This window comes from Rhinoderma darwinii, chromosome 9 (genome assembly GCF_050947455.1).
Source record: "Rhinoderma darwinii isolate aRhiDar2 chromosome 9, aRhiDar2.hap1, whole genome shotgun sequence".
Lineage (NCBI taxonomy): Eukaryota > Metazoa > Chordata > Amphibia > Anura > Rhinodermatidae > Rhinoderma > Rhinoderma darwinii.
In genome coordinates this window covers 22,835,801-22,846,351 of record NC_134695.1, presented here as the reverse complement: position 1 = coordinate 22,846,351, position 10,551 = coordinate 22,835,801, and positions in this window count along the sequence as shown.

Below are 10,551 nucleotides of genomic sequence, written 5' to 3'. Positions count from 1 at the left end.
ATAGGTGCAGGTCCCAGAGGTGGGACCCGCATCTATCTGACATTTATGACATATCCTGTGGATATTGTAAAAAATATTCCACAGCACTCACTTGATCAGATTCTTTCCACTTCAATTTTGAGAAGAAGATGCAAATTCCGTGTCCAGAAATCCCATCCAGACAGATAACTCATATAGAAAACTTAAGGACAGCATCCATATGGCAAAAATATAATTGTATTTATTAACATATCCCAAGTATAGCAAAACCAGCTACGTTTCGACTCCGCAGGAGCCTTTCTCAAGCATAAAATACAAATGAAAATGTGGGTTATAAATATGCCTCCCATAAGCGAATACATCTAATCCAAAGGTAGTATTGTAGACACTCCTTTAGAGCACACGTGGGAATAATAAGAGTAATATATATTACATATTCAACATCTATTAAGTGCAAAACATTGTGTACTTACATAGTCCATGCTGTAGGATGTCGCTGCTGCACTCAAAGATGCCCATCTGTCTCAAGGTTCGCAATCAACTACTGCGCATGCGCTAGCCAATATAGGTCAATGAACTTCTCTTTCCTCTATTGCACACGTGCGGCAGCCATGTTAACTACTGGCTAAAGCCCTTTCTATGTGACTGCACCTATGCAGCAGGAAGACTCTCAATATCCGCATTCGGTCGCTTTGCAGCCCCTTTCACCAATCGCTAGACTTCAAAAACATATGTAGTTATATATCATGATCCTCTCATATACTAATAAAATTCAAAAGACCGTCATCCAATGATGGTCATCTAGTAGCAAGCAGGCACTTCATTTATATGTAGAGTTAGAAATACATCCTAGACTATAATGTCAGTTGGTCCATATTAGACCCTATTACTATAAGAACTAGTATGTTTCAAATAGATAGCTTGGAAGAGAATGTATTTATTAGTAAAAAATGAAATAGTTATAACTACCATGTAGCAAGCAACCTATAGTAGCGCACTTTCAACCACTAGATGGCAATCATATATCCCCATTAACCCCTTAATGACCAGCCTATTTTGGACCTTAATGACCAAGCTATTTTTTACGTTTTTCAATCGTCGCATTCCAAGAGCTATAACCTTTTTATTTTTGCATTGACATAGCTGTATAAGGTCTTGTTTTTTGCGGGACAAGTTGTATTTTTTAATAGCACCATTTTTAGGTACATATTATTTATTGATTAACTTTTTTATTAACTTTTTTTTGGGGGGAATAGAAAAAAATCTGAAATTTCGCCACTCTTTTTTGCGTCCTAAATCTACGCCGTTTCCCATGTGGTATAAATAACACAATAACTATATTCAGCGGGTTGTTACGATTGCAACGATACCAAATTTGTATAGTTTTTGTATGTTTTACTACTTTTACACAGTAAAAACACATTTTTTTCAAAATTATTTGTTTTTGTGTCTCCATATTTGAAGAGCCGTAACGTTTTTGTTTTTTCGCCGATGCGGTTGTATGAGGGCTTTTTTTTTGCGGGACGACTTGTAGTTTTTATTGGTACCATTTTGGAGTAGATGCGACACTTTTATCACTTTTTATCAAATTTTTTTAAAGTCAGTATTCACAGAAAACAGCAATTTTCCATAGTTTTTTATTAATTTTTTTACGGCGTTCACCGTGCGGGTTAAATAATGTAATAGATTTATAGTCGGGGTCGTTACGGACGCGGCGATACCAAATATGTGTAACTTTTTAACTTTATTTTGTTTTTTTAATAGTAAAGCATTTTGTAAGGGGAAAAGCTGGGTTTTTCATTTTTTTTCAAATTTTTTTTTTAATTAACTTTATTCAACTTTTTTTTTTACTAGTCCCATTAGGGGACTATAATATGCGATTCTGCGATCGCATTTATAATACACTGCAATACTTTTGTATTGCAGTGTATTACTGCCTGTCCGTTTAACACGGACAGGCATCTGCTAGGTCATGCCTTCGGCATGATCTAGCAGGCATTCACTCCAGGTAGACCTGGGGGCCTTTATTAGACCCCCGGCTGCCATTAGAGACACAGACACTCGGCGATCGTGTTGGTGGGAGAGAGAGAGGGAGCTCCCTCCCTCTCTCCAAAACCACTCAGATGCGGTGCTCGCTATTGAGCACCGCATCTGTGGGGTTAAACGTGTGAGATCGATACTAATATCGATCTCGCACGGCAGAGCAGGGTTGCCCCCAGCCCTCAGCTGCCTCTAGCAGCTGAGAGCAGGGAGATTTGACAGCTCCCTGCTCTGTTTACTTATTCCGATGCCGCAACGTAAAAAGTCTATGGCATCGGAATAAGGCCTGTTAGTGACCGACGTAGAAACACGATGGGCCGGTCACTAACGGGTTAAGTGGAGTGTGCAGGAAAACCATACTAGAATCAATATACAAATTCAAAGAGGCTCGGTCACCACATTATAAGTGCCCTATCTCCCACATAATGTGATCAGCGCTGTAATGTAGGTAACAGCAGTGGTTTTTATTTAGAAAAACGATCCATTTTCACCAAGTTATGACCTATTTTAGCTTTATGCTAATCGACTTTCTTAATGCCCAACAGGGTGTTTTTTACTTTTGACCAAGTGGGTGTTGTGGAGAGAAGTGTATGACGCTGACCAATTAGCGTCACACTTCTCTCCATTCATTTACTCTGCACATAGTGATCTTGCTAAATCATGATGTGCAGTCACATGCTCACACATTAATGTTACTGAAGTGTCTTGACAGTAAATAGACATTGCTTCCAGCCAGGACGTGATGTCTCGGTATACCTTTTTTGAGTGCTGGTGGGTGAAAGCTACCCCAATGGAGGAAGCTGTTTGTGGCGGTTGCCTTACGGCAAATGTTGGTGTAGATACCTCCACCAGAATCCAGTGAGATCTGAAGGTCAAGAAAATTAATCTGTTTGGTGTGTATTTGGTGAGTGAATTTCATCCCTATAGGGTTGTGGTTGAGAATATCCATGAAATCAAGAAAAAGTGTTTTGTCCCCGTCCCAAAAAAAATTACTTGACCTTCAGATCTCACTGGATTCTAGTGGAGGTATCCACACCAACATTTACCGTAAGGCAACCGCCACAAACAGCTTCCTCCATTGGGGTAGCTTTCACCCACCAGCACTCAAAAAAGGTATACCGATAGGACAATACCTGAGAGCTAGGAGGAGCTGTTCTGACAAACAAACTTTCCAGCAAGAATGCTATACTCTCTTCCACAAATTCACAACACGCGGCTATCCTAAAAAGACCTTACATAGGGCATATGCACGAGCAAGAGCCGCCTCTAGAGATGAACTTCTATACGGTAATACACATTCAGATACCAAAAAAGACAAACATTCCTCCATTATCAGATGTATTGGCAATTTCGACATCTGTTCCTCCTCAATATCAAATATACTACAGAAACATTGGCCCATTTTACGGGCTGATCCTGACCTGGCTGAGGTTATCTCCGACCACCCAAGTATTACTTATCGACGCGGCAAAGAACCTTCGGGAATATCTAACACACAGTCACTACACCAAAACTTCAAATCCTCGCAACACTTGGCTCCTGCCGCCCACTATAGGCTCTTTTCCATGCGGCAGGTGTACATTCTGTACATATATGCCAAAAAACAAAACCTTTAATAACCCTGTAGATGGAAAACAGTACACCATCAGACAATTTATGAATTGCCAGAGTAGCGGTGTCATATACGCCGCCAAATGCCCATGCCCAAAATTATATATCGGTAAGACAACTCAACAGCTTAGGAGAAGGATCTCCAAGCATGTGGGTACTATCAATACACAAGAAGACACTCCTCTCTCCAGACATGTTAGATCTTGTCACCACGGAAATGCCAATGTCCTAAAATTCTGGGGCATCACCCAACTCAAATTGGGCCCTAGGGCTGGTAATTTAGATAAAAAATTGTTACAAGAAGAAGCACGCTGGATACATAGGTTAGGCTCTCTTAGCCCCAATGGTCTAAATGAGGGCTTTACCTTCGCTGCCTTTTTATAAAATCTTCCATGAATTTCCATTCGAATTATTCAAATAATACGGATCACCATTATGTGATGCAATCTTCTATATACTATATACAAGAATCCTCACCTATATATACAGCTAACCTATCACAGTAGTCCTACCTTTAGGAGCTATAAATAGCCCTTCAGTACAACATAGGGGGGGGGGCTAGTGCTTTTTTAAAATTTAACACAGTCGCTGCTTAGCTCCTGCACTTTACTCTACGTAGGACAGAGGCTCTTCAGGCAGTCTGCAGCTGCCGCACATGCCAGCCATATCGCGTCCATGAGATGTCAATACCTCTCACATCTCCAATGCTAACCGACTCTGCACATTTTAATCCTAACTCAATGTTGTACGTCTACCTTTTTGTCATGGCACTCTATTTCTAAAGCTAAATATTAAAAGTTATGTTTTACTACATGCCATAATTCAAGTGGTAGCTGGGAAACTGGGATATTTGTGCTAATGCACACCAATTCGTCTCTTTGAAATATACATCCCTGCCAGCCACTAGGGTTTTCTTTATCTCAATTTAAAAATCAGGGTTAATTATCCTCACCCCGACCCCCTGCTTATTGCATCACAACAATAATACAATACCCAGTAAATTCCATAACTCCTAATTAGGGTATGGCGAGCTTTCTTTCCAGAAAACTCAATCCGGATGACTTATCATCCAAGGCAGCGTTAGTATTCTCCACTGACAATATACCTCTGCATAAATTTGACGTACAAACAGCATTCAGAGATATACAAAAACACCTACAAACAATACATCCGGTCCTGTTGGGAAATTACAAGTTTAGAAACCTATATCCAGCAGGAAATCATCTACAGAGGGCTACGTATCAATTTAATTCCCAACTCATACTGAAATTACAACATCTTTATTCAAGGTTGGGAACAATTATTAACCGATAGCTCCCTACGTATGTTACATTACCTGTTAGATTTTGAGAAAAGAGATTTTGGCAAAATTAGCGCACAGCTGGAAAAGGAGATTAGTGACATACAAGCATTCAACACAGAGGCAGAATTTGCGGACTGTGAAATTAAATTACAAAAAAACATAGAACACTTTGAAAAAAGAAATTAAAGAAAGAAAACACCGCAAGTATATACGGGACCGTAGAGACTTTGACACAGCTCAAGCATACACCTACTGTACTCGTAATCCTCCTCCCCCGAACCGTATCTATAGAGCTGAGGATATTTCTGAATCAGACGTTTCTGGCACTGATGAACCAAGACCACCCTTAGGTGACAATAGACTAGGGGCGAAACGCAAGATCAGAACTAATAAATCTAACCCCTCTAAGAGAACATATACCACTTCCAATAAAACGAATACACAATGCTTTGGTCACAGTCGACAACACACGATTACGCCTACACCCTTCTCAGTATCCTCTTTCCCACGTTCTTCGTCCTTACCCAAGACGAAAAATGTGCCATCAACAATGAACATACCACCAACTCCATCCACTGCGGATGGCAGTGGGAGAAACACAGCTACAGCAATGAACACAAATTCTTTCCTTGCATGTCCTCCAAATACGTTTCCTTTTTTAGGAATACAGAAAACACCATGGAATCAGATGAAGCAACCAACGTAGGGAATCAAATCTCTGATAATATGCAGATATGCAATTTGTCGTCCGTCCAACTAAACACCTATCAGAAAACACTCCTATGCAAGGGTCTTTCCTATACCCCCACCTTTGCATTTGATGAGTTCACATGGACGAAAGATATTCATCTTTTTGCAAGGAAACTCGCCTTGCACAAATATTTTAAAACTAACACCAATACCTATCAGTTTGACCCTACTGAACTCAGAACCTTGCACGCTTTGGAGGATTTAGCGAATGAAAATGAATGCGAGGGAGCACAGCCACTGGCCCATTCTCAACTTTGCGACCTAGATCACGCATGACCCCCCCCCCTTTTACTCAGTTCGCACATATCGACATTTTTGTCAAGTTGGTAAGTGCGGAACTCAGCAAACTCAAGACACAAAAAGCTGGCGTTAGAGGTAACCTTAGCCAAATGGAACAGGCCGCCCTAGATGCACTCTGTAAAAATAATGAAATTGTATTAAAATCATCTGATAAAGGTGGGAACATTGTCGTCCTTGACAGAGATGATTACGTCTCTATGGTCTATAGTCTCTTAAATGATACATCAACTTATACCATCTTAGAAAAGAACCCTACAGAACGTTTCCTTGTAGAACTAAGTCACCTTCTTGACGAGGCCAAATTTGAAGAATTGATTACACAAGACGAATACAAATTCTTGTTCAATCCCACCCCAACCCTATCCACATTTTACGCAGTGCCCAAGATCCACAAAAATACCATCCCCATTCCCGGTAGACCCATCGTATCGGGTAACGATAATTTGACACTGGGAATAAGCAAGTATGTTGATTAAATCTTGTCACCATTTGTCAGAGCGTTACCATCCTTTTTGAAAGATACCAAAGATACCCTCACCAGAATCCAGGAGATCAATGTCTCTACTACCACGCTGATACTCACTATAGATGTAGAGTCTCTCTACACTAATATTAAGCACGAACTTGGACTAAAAGCAGTCCGACATTTTTTTAATACAAAAGGTACACAATTCCAGGCTCACAATGAGTTTACAATATCACTTCTTCACTTCCTACTCACACACAAGTATTTTCTTTTTGATGGTAAATTCTACCATCAACTCAAAGGCACAGCTATGGGCACAATCTGTGCACCCACTTATTCCAACTTATTTTTGGGATGGTGGGAAGACACTTTAATTTTTAACGAGGACCTACTTTTTTTTCACTAGTCACATTTTATTTTAGGGCAGGTATATAGATGACATACTGGTTTTTTGGGACGGGGACAAAACACTTTTTCTTGATTTCATGGACATTCTCAACCACAACCCTATAGGGATGAAATTCACTCACCAAATACACACCAAACAGATTAATTTTCTTGACCTTCAGATCTCACTGGATTCTGGTGGAGGTATCCACACCAACATTTACCGTAAGGCAACCGCCACAAACAGCTTCCTCCATTGGGGTAGCTTTCACCCACCAGCACTCAAAAAAGGTATACCGATAGGACAATACCTGAGAGCTAGGAGGAACTGTTCTGACGAACAAACTTTCCAGCAAGAATGCTATACTCTCTTCCACAAATTCACAGCACGCGGTTATCCTAAAAAGACCTTACATAGGGCATATGCACGAGCAAGAGCCGCCTCTAGAGATGAACTTCTATACGGTAATACACATTCAGATACCAAAAAAGACAAACATTCCTCCATTATCAGATGTATTGGCAATTTCGACACCTGTTCCTCCTCAATATCAAATATACTACAGAAACATTGGCCCATTTTACGGGCTGATCCTGACCTGGCTGAGGTTATCTCCGACCACCCAAGTATTACTTATCGACGCGGCAAGAACCTTCGGGAATATCTAACACACAGTTACTACACCAAAACTTCAAATCCTCGCAACACTTGGCTCCCGCCGCCCACTATAGGCTCTTTTCCATTCGGCAGGTGTACATTCTGTACATATATGCCAAAAAACAAAACCTTTAATAACCCTGTAGATGGAAAACAGTACACCATCAGACAATTTATGAATTGCCAGAGTAGTGGTGTCATATACGCCGCCAAATGCCCATGCCCAAAATTATATATCGGTAAGACAACTCAACAGCTTAGGAGAAGGATCTCCAAGCATGTGAGTACTATCAATACACAAGAAGACACTCCTCTCTCCAGACATGTTAGATCTTGTCACCAGGGAAATGCCAATGTCCTAAAATTCTGGGGCATCACCCAACTCAAATTGGGCCCTAGGGCTGGTAATTTAGATAAAAAATTGTTACAAGAAGAAGCACGCTGGATACATAGGTTAGGCTCTCTTAGCCCCAATGGTCTAAATGAGGGCTTTACCTTCGCTGCCTTTTTATAAAATCTTCCATGAATTTATAAAATCTTCCATGAATTTCCATTCGAATTATTCAAATAATACGGATCAAATCAAGTTTCTAATCTTGACAACTAAGTGTACACCATACACCATTATGTGATGCAATCTTCTATATACTATATACAAGAATCCTCACCTATATATACAGCTAACCTATCACAGTAGTCCTACCTTTAGGAGCAATAAATAGCCCTTCAGTACAACATAGGGGGGGCTAGTGCTTTTTTAAAATTTAATACAGTCGCTGCTTAGCTCCTGCACTTTACTCTACGTAGGACAGAGGCTCTTCAGGCAGTCTGCAGCTGCCGCACATGCCAGCCATATCGCGTCCATGAGATGTCAATACCTCTCACATCTCCAATGCTATGCTAACCGACTCTGCACATTTTAATCCTAACTCAATGTTGTACGTCTACCTTTTTGTCATGGCACTCTATTTCTAAAGCTAAATATTAAAAGTTATGTTTTACTACATGCCATAATTCAAGTGGTAGCTGGGAAACTGGGATATTTGTGCTAATGCGGGTAAATATATGCTTCTCAAGCAGTTGGGTCAATGTGGAGCAGCATCCCGACATCCTCAAGCATGCGTGAAATGTCTACAAAGGAAAATAAAGGAAAATAAAAACATAATTAGTGAGTGTTTTGTACCCATTAAAAAACGAAGGAGTTTATACAGCAAGAATTGGATCTAAGTACAGGTGCCTAAGGCATATTCCAAAATGAGGCCCTTAGGCTGCAAAGTATCTAACTGGAATATCCATTTTAATTCCTTTTCTTTCAAAAGTCTTTGTCTGTCTGCTCCTCTATGCAAAACCGGTACGTGATCTATCACTCTAAATCTCAATTGATTAACTGAGTGTTTAGATTCTATAAAGTGTTTAGCCACTGGCAGGTCTATCTGTTTTCTTCGTATGGTACTCTTGTGTTTATTTATACGATCTCTCACCTCATTGATAGTTTCTCCCACATAGACAATACCACATGGGCAAGTAATCATATAAACCACGAAACTAGTGGCACAAGTAAGCCTGCAGGGTATATTGAATTTTCTACCTGTGAATGGATGTGAGAAATTGGAAACTTTGAGAAAGTTGCCGCAACAGGAGCACCCCAAACAGGGAAAAGTACATTTTTTAGGAGTATTAAGGTATGTCTGCACAGGACCTTTAGATCCCCCTATATCTTAACGCACTAGGGAGTCACTCAGATTTTTATTACGTCGATAGGACATTATTGGTGGTTGATCACAAGATGGTATGTTGGGACAACCTCTTCTGATCAACGACCAATTCTTTCTGATGGCTTGTGCAAATTGTCCACTCATAGAACCATATGTGGAAACAAATGGTATTCTTTCTGTGTTTGTCTCTTTATCCCCTCTGATAAGAAGTGTATCCCGATTCATATTTCTAACTGTATGTCTATGTTCAGAAAATAATCTAGTGGGATATCCTCTTTCCAATAACTTTTTTACACATCATGTCTAATCTCACATCCAATATTTCCTGATTGTCCACTATCTGCTTAACTCGGAGTAATTGATTCCGTGGTAAAGAATCCACCATCTTTCTTGGGTGGCTACTTTGGTAATGCAACATCCTATTTTTGTCTGTCGCCTTCACATAGAGATCGGATCTCAGCCTTTCTCCTTCCCTATAAATTGTTGTATTCAAAAACTGGATGTTATTCTCAGACCAACTTAGTGTAAATTGTAACTCAATGTACCTGCTATTTAATTCTCGATGAAACAAATTTAATTTGTCCAGTGTGCCTTGACATATTAGGAAAACATCATCGATGTACCTTAGCTAGCATTGGACATGTCTCCAGAATTTAGAGGCATACACAAACCTGTCCTCAAATGCAGCCATGTAGATGTTAGCATATGTGGGGGCCACATTGGACCCCATGGCTGTGCTGCGGAGCTGTAGAAGTCGTCTCCAAAAACAAAGTAATTGTTCCTGAGGACAAACTCCAACAGATCCCGGAACAGGTGTGTATGCCCCGGGGACATGTCCGAGCTGGCCAGAGCTCCGGAACCGCTGATAGACCCTTGTCATGCTCTATCGATGTATAAAGAGAGAAAAATAGAAAATTGTTACAACAAGTCCGCTCACTGCATTTCCACTACGTTATTTCATGCGATTGATTTCACGTCCAAGTGTTACAGGTGCTTGAAGGTACTCCCAGAAAAATCCTGAGTCGACAGCAGGTATACAGAGCAATGGAAGTGGACAATAAATGGTGTATCCAGCACTCTGTGTAAAAAATATGGCTTTATTCGGTCATTTTAAAATAGAGAGATTAAAATAAAAATCCCGGGACCACGCTTACGCGTTTCAGACTGCTAGGGTAATTAGTCATAGCTTGGTGTTTCACTTGTGGGTTAACATATTTATACCTTATATCCCAGGTCAGGTGACATCCTGTGGGTAGGGTTTAAACATTAAACATTTCATTCATAGCTTGAGTTATTCTCGTAACATCAATATGTCTTTGTCTAAATATATTATTTTATATTC